The sequence below is a fragment of the Schistocerca piceifrons genome, chromosome 2 (assembly GCF_021461385.2).
Source record: "Schistocerca piceifrons isolate TAMUIC-IGC-003096 chromosome 2, iqSchPice1.1, whole genome shotgun sequence".
Classification (NCBI taxonomy): Eukaryota; Metazoa; Arthropoda; class Insecta; order Orthoptera; family Acrididae; genus Schistocerca; species Schistocerca piceifrons.
This window is the reverse complement of record NC_060139.1, coordinates 622,932,611-622,946,484: the sequence shown is the minus strand read 5'-3', so window position 1 is coordinate 622,946,484 and position 13,874 is coordinate 622,932,611.

The following is a 13,874-nucleotide window of genomic DNA, read 5'->3' as shown; positions in this document are numbered from 1 at the left end:
TTTCTCTTGCATACCGACGAAATTGATTTATTGTAGCATATATGGCCTACGACCGAACTCATCCCTCACTCCTACTTTTCCCTTCTTCTAGTTGAATGGAGTGGATTTTGCTGCCGCTCCACCGAGAGAGAGAAGGGCATAGTGGGGAGAGCTGTCGGATTATGTTAAATGATACGTTGTAAGACTCACATATTGTCTCAAATGCATCACATCGAGAATAGCGAACGAGAAATAAAAGAGAGTGCAGCTTGCACGAGACAGGAGGGTTGGGGAGGAGAGCGAGAGGAGGAGAAGAAGGCAAATGCGGTGGTCGGGGCCGTCGCCGGGCGGCTGATCCGCGGATTAAATCAGTCGCCGTAATTGAATCTGTCGTCGGATCAATTGCAGGGCGCCTCGGCTCACAATGGCCTGCTGGCTGTCCCTGGCGCTGGCGGGTAGCGGGTAGCGGCTGCCGGCGGCGCGCAGCTCTTCCTTCCTGTCGACGCGACGTGAGTGGGGCAGGGGCGGTCCGCTGCAGGTGCCAGACACAGCGGGGGAAGCACTCTTGTTTACCGCCAGCGCCTCATCATTTCACTACTGCACGTTTACATTCGCTTGCGTGGTCTCAAGCTACGAATCTTGTCACGGAATAAGTGACTGGAAGGGCTAGGTTGAGATGAGTGTGATAGGGGAACTCGGGGCAGAGTACGATAGCGGGGCACCACGGAATTGTGCGTTATTTTAAATATGAGACTATTATAACCGATTGTACTTACATGTAACAACACTGAGCCCCCCCAGTTGGCCGTGCGGTCTAACGCACGGCTTTCCGGGCGGGTAGGAGCGCCTGGTCCCCGGCACGAATTCGCCGGCCAGTCTGTGGATGGTTTTAGGCGGTTTTCCATCTGTCACAGGCAAATGCGGGCTGGTTCCCCTTATTCCGCCTCAGCTACACTATGTCGGCGATTGCTGCGCAAAAAAGTTCTCCACGTACGCGAACACCACCATTACTCTACCATGCAAACACAGGAGTTACACTCGCCTGGTGTGAGACGTTCCCTGGGGGTTTCCACCGGGGGCCGAACAGCACAATAACCTTGGGTTCGGTGTGGGATGGCGGAGGGGTGAAGTGGACTGCGTTAGTCGTCGTGGGGTTGTGGACCACTGCGGATGCGGCGGGGACCGAGCCTCTCCGTCGTTTCTAGACCCCCGGTTAACAAACAACTTACAACATACAACTACACTGAGGTGACAAAAAGTCATTGGATAGTGATATGCAAATATACAGACGGCAGTAGTCTCGAGCACACAAGGTACAAAAGGGCAGTGCTTTGGCGAAGCTCTCCTTGTACTCCAATGATTAATATGAAAAGGTTGGTGATGTGATTACGGATGTACGGCGGGTATCAACAGAATTTCAACGTGAAGTGATAGTTGGAGCTACATGCATGGGACATTCCATTTCGGCAATCGTTAGGCAATTCAGTATTTCGATATCCACAGTGTCAGGAGAGTGCCGGGGGTATCAGATTTCAGGTATTACCTCTCACCACGGCCAACGCTGTGGCTGACCGCCTTCATTTAACAACCGAGAGCACTGGCGTTTGCGTAGGGTTTTCAGCGCTAACAGACAAGCAACACTGTGGAACGTACGACTAACGTATCCCTTAGGACAGTGCGGCGAAATCTGGCGTTAATGGGCTGTGGTAACAGCCGACCGACGTAAATGCTTTTTCTAGCAGCACGCTATAGCCTGCAGCGCTTCTCCTGTTGTCGTGACCATATCGGCTGGACCGTAGACAAATGTTAATGCGCGGCCTGGTCAGATTAGCCTGGATTTCAGTTGGTAAGAGTTGATGGAATGGTTCGAGTGCGGTGCCACGAAGCCATGGACTCTAGTTGTCAAGAGGTCACTGTGCAAGTTGGTGGTGGCTCGACAATGTTGTGGGCTGAGTTTAAATGGAACGGACGGGGTCCTCTGGATGCTTGGCAGCTTGGAGACCGTTTGCAGCCATTCATGGACACCTTGTCCCCAAACAACGATGGAATTTTTATGGATGGCAATGCACTGTGTGACCGGTTCCCAAATGCTCGTGATTAGTTTGAAGAATATTGTGAAAATTTCGAGCAGATGATTTGGCCGTCCAGACCGCACAATATGAATCCCATTGAACAGTTATGAGACATAATAGAGAGGACAGTTCGTGTACAAAATCTTGTCCCGGCAACACTTTTGCAATTTTGGACGGCTACTGAAGCAGCTTCGCTCAATATTTGTTACGACTTGTTTAGTTCTTGCCACGTTTGAGTTTCTGCACTGCAGTGAGAGAAAGTAGATCCTACACGATGTTAATGAGTATGCCATAACGTAAGTCACGTCAGTGTATGTGCTCTGAATGGAAGGGAAGGTGTGACAGACATTTCGACTTCGTTTAGAGTGCGACTTGTAAGTGAACGATTGTCCTTCATGTTCCCAGTTGTGTTTTTATAACTTTTGGTGAATTTCAGCGCAACATAAGCCGAGAACTATTGATTGTACGCCCTTAAATGACATGATCCTTAAAGGGTATGACACTGGCTAAACCTTAGTAACATAATATGTCTAACTGCGTCATTTATTATGATCCTTAAAAGTTTTTCATCCGGAATGTGCTCTTGCGGCGGAACAGGACAGGACGGAATGGGATAGCGTCTCATTCTGCCCAGTCATTTGCTGCTGGTAGATTTCAAACTACATGTTTCTTTTCTTTCCCTTGCTTTTCCAGATGCTGTCAATTTATGTTAGACTGATAGGAATTGTATACTAAGTTAGTGGATATGTCAGTTTAAGCCGCTTGGGAGTTTTAAAAGAAAATCGAAGTTGGAAAAATAGGTTCGTAAAGCTAAGAATAATCCCAACTACTGAGTTGTCAAATTAGATGGGGAATTTAAATATGTTTTCATTCGGAACAAAACCACGAGCTGGTAGCATGTCTTTAGTGAATGGACAGCTGATGAAACATTTCATTGTAGATCATTAGATTTAGACTAGCAGAAGGAAATAGCTTGTGATACAGGTTTGGTAAAGAAACTTATCTAGATCTACATCTACATCTACATTTATACTCCGCAAGCCACCCAACGGTGGGTGGCGGAGGGCACTTAACGTGCCACTGTCATTACCTCCCTTTCCTGTTCCAGTCGCTTATGGTTCGCGGGAAGAACCTCATTATAAAGGTCTGTGTTTGATACTAGTAGACTTCTCTTGGCCAGGAATGCCCATTCGACAAAGTAAATGTAACAGTGACTTACTATCAAGCATTAACAATAATTGTACATTTTTCGAAATGACATCACAATATCTTCTTATTACCGATTGTTTTGAAGATTCCGCTTTCTGTAGTCTAAATTATTCATTAAACTACTTTATGTCTTAGTTTTACGATGATGTTTTTAGTAATTTCAACTATTATGCAACAATCTCACGAAGAAAGTATCCCATTCTGCCCCGTGGATGGGGCAGAACGGGAAATATGTAGGAAATACTTCGAAAACGTAAAACAAAGTACATGACATACAGTTTTAAGTGATATTCAGGTACCTTACGATAACTACAAGGTGACTTTCTTATACCTTTATAAGATTAAGAAGTGTTTTTTGTGTTCCTTTATTTTACAATATCTGTTTTCCTCTACAGTTTTTACCCTCTTCAGCTCCCTCCAGTACCATGGAACTTATTCCTTGATTTCTTAACAAATATCCTATCATCCTGTCCATTCTTCTTGTCAATGTTTTCCGTATATTCCTTTCCTCTCCGATCCTGCGCGGAACCTCTTCACTTATTACCTTATCAGTCCATTTAATTTTCAGCATTTGTCTGTAGCACCACATCTCATATGCTTCTATTTTCTTATGTTCCGGATTCCCCACAGCCAGTGTTTCACTACCTTAGAATTCTGTGCTCCAAACGTATATTCTAAGAAATTTTTTCCTCATTATTAAGGTCTATGTTTGATACTAGTAGACTTCTCTTGGCCAGGAATGCCAATTTTGCCAGGGATAGTCTGCCTTTGATGACATAGTTGCTGCCTAGGTAGCAGAATTCCTAAACTGTATCCTAACCTTCATCTACTTCGTGTGCATCAATCCTGATGTTAAGTTTCTTTCTGTTCTCATTTCTGCTACTTCTCATTACTTTCGACTTTCTTCGATTTACTCTCACTCCATACTCTGTGTTCATTAGACTGTTCATTCCATTCAACAGTTCATGTAATTCTTCTTCACACTCACTGAGGATGGCAATGACATCAGCGAATCTTATCACTGATATCCTTTTTTACCTTGAATTTTAATTTCACTCTTGATCATTTATTTATATAATTCCTTCTTCGATGCATAATTTGCACAGTAGGGGCGAAAGACTGCATCCCTGTGTTACACCATTTTTAATCCGAGCGCATCCTTTTTGGTTTCCCACTCTTATTATTCCCTCTTGGCTCTTGTACGTGTTGTGTATTACCTGTCTCTACCTACAGTTTATCCCTATTTTGCTCAGAATATCGAACATCTTGCACCATTTGAAACTATCAATAGCTTTCTCCAGGTTGACAATTCCGACAAACGTTTTTTGATTTTTCTTTTCTCTTGCCTCCATTATGAGCCGTAACGTCTGAACTATTTCTCTGGTCCCTTTACCTTTCCTAAAGCCGAACTGATCGTCATCTGACACATCCTCAGTTTTCTTTTCCATTCTTCTGAGTGTTATTCTTGCCAGCAACTTCAATGCATGAACTGTTAAGCAGACTGCGCTATAATTCTCGCACTTGTCAGTTATTGCAGTCTTCTGAATTGTGTGGATGATATTTTTCCGAAAGTCTGATGGTACATTGCCATTCTCATGCGTTCTACACACCAACGCGAATGATCGTTTTGTTGCCACTTCTCCCAATGATTTTAGAAATTCTGATGGAATGTTACATATCCCATCTACCTTCTTCATCTTAAGTCTTCCCAAATTATTTTAAATTCTGATTCTAATACTGGATCCTGTCTCTCTTCTACATCTAAACCTGTTTCTTCATCTATCACTTCATCAGACAAACCTTCCCCCTCATAGAGGCCTTCAGTGTACTCTTTCACCTATCCGCTCTCTCCTCTAATCTAACAGTGGATCTCCCATTGCACTGTTTTTCTTACCACTCTTGTTTTTCCTTTTTTCTGCACGAAAGTTGTCTTGTCCTTCCTATATGCTGAGTCAATGTTTCCGACTATCCTTTGTTTTTCGAGTTTTTCATATTTTTCCTGCAGCCATTTCGCCATTGCTTCCCTGCAGTTTCTATTTGTTTCATCCCTAAGTGACTTTTATTTTTGTATTTTCGATTCTCCAAAAACATTTTTGTGATTCCTATTTTCATCGATCAACTGAAGTATTTCTTCTGTTACCCATGGCTTCTTCGCAGATGCCTTCCTGGTACCTACTTCTCTCTAACATTTGTGATTGCTCTTTCTAGGGATATCCATTCCTCTTCAACTGAACTGCCTGCTGAGCTGTTCCATATCGCAGTATTTATAGCCTTAGAGTACTTCAAGAGTATCTTCTGATTTTTCAGTACTCCCGTATCCCATTTCTTTGTGCATTGATTCTGTCTGACTATTGTCTAAAGATTTAATTTACTCTTCAACACTACTAAATTATGACATGACTCTGTGTCTGCTCGTGGATTTGTCTTACAATCAGGTATCTGATTTTGGAATCTCTGCCTGACCTTGTTGTAACCTAAGTATAATCTCCCGGCCTTTTCCAAGTGTTCTTCTGATCCTTGAACAGAGTATTTACTGTTACTGGCTGAAGTTTGTTGCAGAAAATTAGTGTTTCTCTTCTCTCATTCCTAGTACCAAGCTCTACCCCGTTAACCCTCTCTTCTATCCCTTCTCCTACAATGGCATTCCAGTCATCTATGACTATTAGATATTTATCTTCCATTAATTCTCAATTACCCGTTCAATATCCTCATATACTTTCTTTGTCCCCTCGTTGTCAGCTTGCGACGGCGGCTTGTGTACCTGAACTATCGTTGTCGGTGTTGGTTTGCCGTCGATTATGATAAGAACAACCCTACAAATGAACTGTTCACAGTAACTTACTCTCTGCTCATCCTTCCTATTCATAACGAACCCCAATCCCTTCATAATATTTTCTGCTGCTGTCCATATTATCCTATTCTCATCTGACCAGACATCCTTGTCTTCCTTCCATTTCACTTCTCTAGCTTCGTTATATCTAGATCGAGTTTTTGCATTTCTCGTTTCAGTGTTTCTACCATCCCTGCCACGTTTAACCTTCTGAAATTCCACACCCCATGTCGTAGAACGTCATCTGTTCACTGGCTATTAAATGTTTTTCTCCTGTCACCCGCTCCTTGGTAGTTCCCTCTCTGAGATTCGAATGCGGGACTATTTCGGAATTGTTTGACAATGGAGAGATAATCGTGACACCTTCTCAATTACAAGCCACATGTCCTGTAGGTACACATTACGTGTTTTTAATGCAGTGGTTTCCATTCCCTACTGCATCTCATGCCGTTAATCATTGCTGATTCTTTCGCCTTCAGGTGCAGTTTCCCACCCGAAGTGCAAGAGAGTGCCCTGAACCTCTATCCGCTAGTCTACCCTCTTTATGAGGCCATTGGCAGAATAAGGGTGACTTCTTACGCCGGAAGTCTTCGGCCGTAAAAGCTGACTATTTTTGTTCAAAATTTAACCGATGGCGGTGTTCGATCCCGGAACCAAGGACGGCTTGAATACAAATCAAAGGCGGTACGCCCCAGACCACGGGGCCCAAACGTGAGTAAGAGAATGTAAACTACACTCCTGGAAATTGAAATAAGAACACCGTGAATTCATTGTCCCAGGAAGGGGAAACTTTATTGACACATTCCTGAGGTCAGATACATCACATGATCACACTGACAGAACCACAGGCACATTGACACAGGCAACAGAGCATGCACAATGTCGGCACTAGTACAGTGTATATCCACCTTTCGCAGCGATGCAGGCTGCTATTCTCCCATGGAGACGATCGTAGAAATGCTGGATGTAGTCCTGTGGAACGGCTTGCCATGCCATTTCCACCTGGCGCCTCAGTTGGACCAGCGTTCGTGCTGGACGTGCAGACCGCGTGAGACGACGCTTCATCCAGTCCCAAACATGCTCAATGGGGGACAGATCCGAAGATCTTGCTGGCCAGGGTAGTTGACTTACACCTTCTAGAGCATGTTGGGTGGCACGGGATACATGCGGACGTGCATTGTCCTGTTGGAACAGCAAGTTCCCTTGCCGGTCTAGGAATGGTAGAACGATGGGTTCGATGACGGTTTGGATGTACCGTGCACTATTCAGTGTCCCCTCGACGATCACCAGTGGTGTACGGCCAGTGTAGGAGATCGCTCCCCACACCATGATGCCGGGTGTTGGCCCTGTGTGCCTCGGTCGTATGCAGTCCTGCACGGCGCCAAACACGCATACGACCATCATTGGCACCAAGGCAGAAGCGACTCTCATCGCTGAAGACGACACGTCTCCATTCGTCCCTCCATTCACGCCTGTCGCGACACCACTGGAGGCGGGCTGCACGATGTTGGAGCGCGAGCGGAAGACGGCCTAACGGTGTGCGGGACCGTAGCCCAGCTTCATGGAGACGGTTGCGAATGGTCCTCGCCGATACCCCAGGAGCAACAGTGTCCCTAATTTGCTGGGAAGTGGCGGTGCGGTCCCCTACGGCACTGCGTAGGATCCTACGGTCTTGGCGTGCATCCGTGCTTCGCTGCGGTCCGGTCCCAGGTCGACGGGCACGTGCACCTTCCGCCGACCACTGGCGACAACATCGATGTACTGTGGAGACCTCACGCCCCACGTGTTGAGCAATTCGGCGGTACGTCCACCCGGCCTCCCGCATGCCCACTATACGCCCTCGCTCAAAGTCCGTCAACTGCACATACGGTTCACGTCCACGCTGTCGCGGCATGCTACCAGTGTTAAAGACTGCGATGGAGCTCCGTATGCCACGGCAAACTGGCTGACACTGACGGCGGCGGCGCACAAATGCTGCGCAGCTAGCGCCATTCGACGGCCAACACCGCGGTTCCTGGTGTGTCCGCTGTGCCGTGCGTGTGATCATTGCTTGTACAGCCCTCTCGCAGTGTCCGGAGCAAGTATGGTGGGTCTGACACACTGGTGTCAATGTGTTCTTTTTTCCATTTCCAGGAGTGTATAATTCAGCAACACCTAGAAAAACTTCCCTGAAATCAGAAATTCTGTTAACATCAAAAATAAATTTAAATACTGCGGGAACCTAATACGAAAATAATTTTCTGGAGTGCATCCTTGCATGAAGGTGAATAATGGTGGATAAACAGTACAGACTGAAGGAGCTTAGGAGATGATGAAGATCAAATGGATAAATTGGATAACTAAAGAAAAGGTACTGAATAGAATCAGGATGAGAAGAAGTTTATGCCACAGTTAGCTAATGGAAGACCGCAGTTCAAGCATCAAGGAATAGCCAGTTCGTTAATGAGGGGAAACGCGATGGGTACGCGAGAGACTACTGTAGCAAGAAAGTTCAGGTGACTGTAGGTTTCCGTAGTTACGCAGAGTTACACTGGACAGACTGGCCTAATGGGCTGCGTGAGACAAATCATTGGGCTGAAGACCACTGCAAGGAGGACAAAACTTTTCACGCAGTAGTTTGTCCTATCTAAAGATCTCGAATCACGAAACCTAATCTCAAATGATTAATCGATAGTTTCTATTCAATATGTGACGAGAGAATAGCGAGATATTCAGAGAAGCCAGCGCTGTGCAATGTGTACTGAACAGTGGGCAGTAGGAGGAGTTGGGTTTGGTCGAACAGAGTCTGCCTTGTAAAAGGGAGACGGCGCGACAGGGAAGGAAGGAATCTGTTGTCGGGGATTGAAAGTTATTCGCGCGTACGACGGAGCGGCATGGGATTTATTGGGGGGAGGGGGTGGGGGCTAGGGAGGCATTGTGCGCTTGCCGGGCCATTACACAGCGCGTTGGCTCTCCGGCGGACTCAGGCGGGACACGCCGCAGCTGTGGGAACAAAGGCAGCGCAGCACTGCGCACAGTTGCGTGATGCGGGCGGCCTAGCCGCTAGGGGTGGCGCGCTGTTGCGTCTTCCCGCCGCAGCCTGCGGCAATTAGAGGGACCCACCCCAGCCCGGCCTGGCTCATAAATTACGGAGCTGACTCCCGACACTGTCACTTGCTACTCACGCGAAGCAAGTTCGTATTCTCTTACCAAAGAAAAGCCTTAGCACGAATGCTCATTCACTGTCCAAAGGGCTGTAGGACTTATTTTTCTCCCTCTGAGTTTCGTAAATGAACTCAGGCATGTTTTAGTCCTTCTCCCATCTCATAAGAGTTTATGTCAGCAGTTGTATCTCTGACGGACACCATACTGCGCCAATCTGCAACTTTCTGTCGTAAAACTGACAGTAAAATATTGTCCTTGTCTGTCGCGGCAAAGTTAAACATACAGTAAAATTACGTGGCTTTAGTAGTTCTCACAACGTTTATTATAGGATGCAATGCTCGCTCTTAAATTGTTCATCTGATTTCAACGAACTGATGAGCAAGTATATTGCAAAATCATTATACGTGATACACTGGCAGTGTCAACGTTTGTCGGGCAGGTGATATCGTAAGGGCTATACCAGTCCAGATTAGTGAAAATATTAATGTAACAGCTTTTAGGAAAACACGATAAACTACATAATTTCCGAAAACGGTTCATGGTAGAGGACCTGTGCATAGACCGTCTGAACGTTTAGTAGTCGGTCAAGTGCGTCCAACCCATCTGTTCCTTCTGGCCATTCTAATTTTGCTGTAAGAGAAGGGTTGTTTGGGCCTCTACATTGTCCTCTGTACAGTAAGCGATAGTGGAGTGAATATATTTAATTTCTTCTTGTGGCATTTGTAAAATACGGCTCAAATGTCATGAAACTAAATGTAACATTTGTTTTCCCTTAGGTAGATTTCCTGGAATATTTGCGATTAAAAATATCGGTGTATGTTAAGATGACGAAATACCCCGGAGGTCAGATGACATGACAATCAACTTACACCTGAATATTTTTTAATGTATTTGTCAACTTGCTCTTTTATTGAAATTCCTCAGTAAATATATAAATACACAACCAGGAAAAGCTGGTGAGAGGAAGCAACGATTATTGGGATTACTGAAACTGTGAAAAATAAAGCAATTATAAATTCAACAGCAAAAATGTATGTCTCTTCCTAACCAGCTCTGAGAAGAGACACGAAGAACAAAAGTAGGCATATTCTTCGATAAGGCACAGATTAGTTCCAGTCCTCATGCTCTATTGAAATACATTCTATTTTGAGCGATCGTGTCCTACGTACAGATGCGATGTTTGTGGCAAGTAACGCAGCAATTAGAGTGAGGGCAGTCTTTCACTTAATAACCAACTTTGACTGAGATATAGTATACCGGTAAGCAAAGATTAATGCATTATAAATGGAAACAAATATCATTCCCGTCCATTGGTCGTCATATTCTGAATGGGATGACCTTATTGTTTGCTCTTTCCAGGACGTTGTAACGTAGTAGTAAAAAAATACATTGATATTTGGCGCAGTGTGTTTAATGGATGTCATTTGGATACACTTCAAGTGCTGGAATTTTTTTCAGTATTAAAGTTACATCCACATAGGTGGTTAAATGAGCAAAGCTTTTTCAGTAACGAAGCCACTGTCTGTTTTCATCTTTATTGTCCTTTCCGCCTGTTTGGGTTCCTTCTGCCGAATACCTCTTTTTAACGAATTGGCTGGCTTAACGGATATTCAATACTTGCTGTATGACTTACACGTGCGACGGGCGGCGAACAGGTTGCTAATCGTGGATTACGCCTGCCAGTGGACGTCATCTGATCCGATTCTGATGTACGTCTAGGTTAACTACATCATAGTTTATATAACTTTTTACTCAGTTTTATTAGTGTAACTCTCATTCAGTTTTACGTTGCAAATATTTTGCAACTTAAATGCATTATTTGAAAGTTACTGTACAATCTTTGTACTAGTACGCAGTTAACTACAGCCTTCACTTCTACGCCTCCTGCACTCTACAGTTACACTTTTGTTGAGGCGCTGTTTGCAGCTTACTGTCGAGTTACTCAGTAACGAATTCAAGTATTTATATAAAGTAAACCTAAAGAAAAAAACAGGTCCGCAAATGTTTAATTACGGAGTTACGGCTAATAAAAGATTTTGCCTGAAATTTAGCAACTTCGCTAAAATGAAGACATCGCAAAACGGTATGACGTGAAAGTAAAGCACAGTTTCAATTTATTTTGTTGCTACTGACCTGGTGAATCTAATGAAACATGTCCCAGACGTGTATCTGCAGCAGCTTTCCAGAACGTCCAGGGAAGCAAAGATTATTAGACAAGTAAATTTGCTTACTTTCTATTAAGAATCTAGAAACGTTTAAGTCACTGTTGGCAACCGTTAGTTGTTTCAAACGTTTCCTAACCATGAAACAAGTTAGTTTTCTGTATTGTCCAGTGACAGAACGTAATAACAACAGTGTATTTAAATGAAACCACATAGAAACTGTTGTAGTTTGTAGATTATTTATGAAACAGGGATGACTTTCAGATTTACGACAGAGGAATACTCCTATATTGTGTTTATTTATGGCAAATGTGATGGTAATGCTACGGCTACAGTTAACGAATATCGCGTATGTTATCCAACTGGGAGGATTCCTTAACACTGAGCTTTGTTTTTTTTCTGGTTTTACATGAATTCACGTATGCTGTGTTATTAATAAAAGCAGATTATCTGACACACTCATACAGTTTCAGTTAACTTTGTTACCATCATTTTTCCAAAATTACATTCTCTACAACTTCTGTTGAAAACTTTGTTTAATTTTCTGATATTTAAAAACAATTTGGACCAAGTCGTTAATATACACATCAAAAAAAGTTTTGCATCATCCCGGTTCCCAGAACTTCTGAAGATAGACGTTGACTGTGGATATTGTATCACAGACACAGTCCCTTTGACTGTTCAGAGATGTCACTAGACCCACCCAAAGATGTAAGCAACCATGCATGGGTAGCGCCTATTAGAGGGAGGGGGTGCGACATACGATCAGTTCCAGTCATTCCACCAGGAAGGAGGTACACGGCTTGTGTTGCCTGTAGTTCAACCATGCCTTCACGGTCAGTACTGCGCGGTTCGATAGCTTCCGCATTGTTACTTTGTACCAAGAAGGGCTCTCAACAAGGGAAGTGTCCAGGCGTCTCGGAGTGAAGCAAAGCGATGTTATTCGAACATGGAGGAGATACAGAGAGACAGGAACTTTCGATGACATGCCTTGTTCAAGCCGTCCAAGGGCTACTACTGCAGTGGATGACTGCTATATACGGATTATGGCTCGGAGGAACCCTGACAGCAACGTCACCATGTTGAATAAAGCTTTTCGTGCAGCCGCAGGACGTCGTGTTAGGACTCAAACTGTGCGCAGTAGGTTGCATGATGCGCAAATTCACTCCCGGCGTCCATGGCGAGGTCCATCTATGCAACCACGACACCATGCAGCGCGGTACAGATGGACACAACAACATGTCGAATGGACCGCTCAGGATTGGCATCACATTCTGTTCACCGATGAGTGTCGCATACGCCTTCAATCAGACAATCGTTGCAGACGTGTTTGGAGGCAATCCGGTCAGGCTGGACGCCTTAGACACACTGTCCAGGGAGTGCGCAAGGTAGAGGATTCCTGCTGTTTTGGGGTGGCATTATGAGGGGCCGACGTACGCCGCTGGTAGTCATGGAAGGCGCCGTAATGGCTGTACGACAAGTGAATGCCATCCTCCGACCGATAGTGCAACCTCTAACAACCCTATCACAACAAAGGTCAAAATTTTAATAACGATTGTGGTGTTGCTCACGCTACTAAATACTGCATTATCGGGCAACAACAGTCATATTATGTGTCAGGTGTCATTAGAGCACAGTTAATACTCATTTCATGTAATAATGAAAAACTAGGCACTCATCTTTTTGTGTTTCCCACGCAGGTCTCGTCGTAAAATCATGGCTCAATCGTTGAAAATCTAGATGGTTATGATTCCAAGCTCGTATGCAAAGAGGCCTAGGTTTTATTCTGCTATATTCAAAAGTTTTCAAAGTTAGCACAATGGTGATGTAAAAAATAATCAGCACTCCGAAATTAAGTTACACTTCCTTTTAATTGCTTTTATTGCTATATCACGTAAACACAAAACATCACTTCGCAATACAAAACATACTTGAAAACATCTTCCTCACAGCCACTGTTAAAGTTCACATTTTATAAGCTGACGACAATATTCGTCTTTCCAACATGACGTCCACGACCTGACTTTCTCAAGGTCCGACTCCCTAACAAGTTAACAACTAACTAACAATCGCTTACGCGCCCAAAAAGTCAGAATTACAAGCATGTCAAAGATCATAGTGACAAAAGAAGGAATACACATAAGAATAATATCATTGCAATATAAACACATTCTGAGACATGAAAGTCTTCTCCACACTATAACGGAAGGCCTTGTGGAGGGCAAAGGGGCAAGAGGCAGACCTAGAAGAAAGTACATAAGCCAGATAATGCAGGACGTATGATGCGGAAGTTTCACGGAATCAAAGAGGCTGGCCGACAATCGCACTGAATGGAGAGCTGCTGCAAATCAATCTTAGGATTGGCAACTTAAGAAGAAGATAAACATATCGATGTATCAAAAGTGAAATCAAATCTGAAAGTTGTCTCAGAAATATGTTAAGTAGTTAACAGAAATACAGTGGAATATTACTGGTATC